The sequence below is a fragment of the Phoenix dactylifera genome, chromosome 17 (assembly GCF_051530095.1).
Source record: "Phoenix dactylifera cultivar Ajwa chromosome 17, Ajwa_hap1_PhDact_Kaust_v1.1, whole genome shotgun sequence".
NCBI classification, from domain to species: domain Eukaryota; kingdom Viridiplantae; phylum Streptophyta; class Magnoliopsida; order Arecales; family Arecaceae; genus Phoenix; species Phoenix dactylifera.
Window position 1 is genome coordinate 2,028,497 of NC_143206.1, and position 1,640 is coordinate 2,030,136.

The window sequence follows — 1,640 nt, forward strand, 5'->3', positions numbered from 1 at the left end:
TAGGGATGAATATTTTGTGGGGTTTGAAAATTCTGAGGATTTTGAAAATTTTGGAAATAGGGTTGGGCTGTATTCGAAGCTTGCTGCTTCCAAGAAAAGTTTGGATGATTTCACCATCCTGGATTATATATATTGAAAAATGGGTCATTACCCGATCTAGGCTGTGTTTGAGCAGCATTTATGTGTTCTTGCACGAGTTCGGAGGATTGGGGCGCTGAAGGGCACTCATGAATAGGATGGGATGGGCTAGAACAGATAGTACACACTTGTGCTTGGGAAGAGTTAATGTAATGCCCACCTATCATCAGTTGGTCAATCTTATGGGACAATGCATCTACCTTGCTAGACAGGTCCATAGAATGACTTATTTCACAAATGGTCCCTTTTCTTTGAGAACTCAGGGGTGCTTGAAGAGAACAGGAAGCATGGTGGAGGGAGTTTTCATTTAGATTTTCAAATAATTGCCATGCTTAATGCTCATTTTGAAGCATGAATGTCCCCCCGCATGCGACATCAATCATCTGACGGTTTCGTTCAGTCAATCCATCATAGAAATATTGCACTAGCTGCCATTTAGGTATTTGATGATGTGGGCATTTACGGATTAGGTCCCGAAATCTCTTCCAAGTTTCATGAAATTTTTCTCCCTCAGTTTGGGAGAAGCTTGTGATGGCACGTCTAAACTAGTTCGTTCTTCTTATGGGAAAGTATTTTTTTAGGAATTCTTGTTGCATTTGATCCCAAGAACGAATCGAGTTGGCTTCTAAAGAATTCAGCCATTGTTTGGCTCTATCTTTAAGGGAGAAGGAAAATAATCTAAGTTTCAGAGCATCATCAGTGAAGTTCTGAATCTTGACAGTGGTGCAAATCTCAAGAAATTCATCTAGGTGTTTATATGGGTCTTCATTGGTGAGCCCATAAAAAGATGGGAGCATTTGGATCACACTAGACTTTATTTCATATTGTACCGCTGCTACCTCAGGTAATCGAATGCAAGATGGGAAAGTATAAATGGTGGGAGTAAAGTACTCCCTCAGGAGTTTGAGTTGTTCTTCAGCCATCTCAAGAGGTGGGGATGATTCTATTGTTCTGATCTCAGCTCGAATATTTCTAAGGGTCCGTTCTATTTCAGGATCAAAAGGGTCACGTACTCTAGAACGACTTCCTTGCATATACTAGTATTTGATCAGTCAAGCATGCAATAAAAGAAAAACACATCAATCCTTGTATTTGTCCTAAAATCACTAGACAACTCCTAACTGGTTTGAAGAGGACACCTAAGCCTCCAATCCGGTCTAATGAACCGAGTTGACCAGGTAAGCTCCCAGGTAAGTGGAGGGGTCACGATGCGTTCGCAAAGGTCCTACTTAAAACCCACTTGCCTCGAACAGATGAACTGTCTCCCTTATAGGGACAAAGCTTGCCTAGACATCAACTAAGCCACAGAGCGAAATTGATGCAACTTTCGGTGATCTTCGTCCTATTGAGCTCAAATATCCCTAGGAGCCAACGTCTAATTGATTTTAATTAAAGTGACACTATGTGAGATTGAGTTCACCTAAGTTGGGCAAGAGTCCGGTGATGAAATCCGGCTCTTATCTTGTTGGGGTGATTGCCCTTACTATGTGCAGATCAATTGG

At 41.5% G+C, this 1,640-nt stretch overlaps 1 non-coding gene across 1 annotated transcript; it reads left to right on the plus strand.

Annotated features, from left to right (window-relative positions):
* Positions 1-579: 579 nt before the first annotated feature.
* On the plus strand, positions 580-685 carry LOC120108843 (small nucleolar RNA R71). The gene has a single exon (XR_005510012.1). It is a non-coding gene; the product is annotated as a small nucleolar RNA R71 (small nucleolar RNA).
* The last annotated feature ends 955 nt before the right edge of the window (positions 686-1,640 follow it).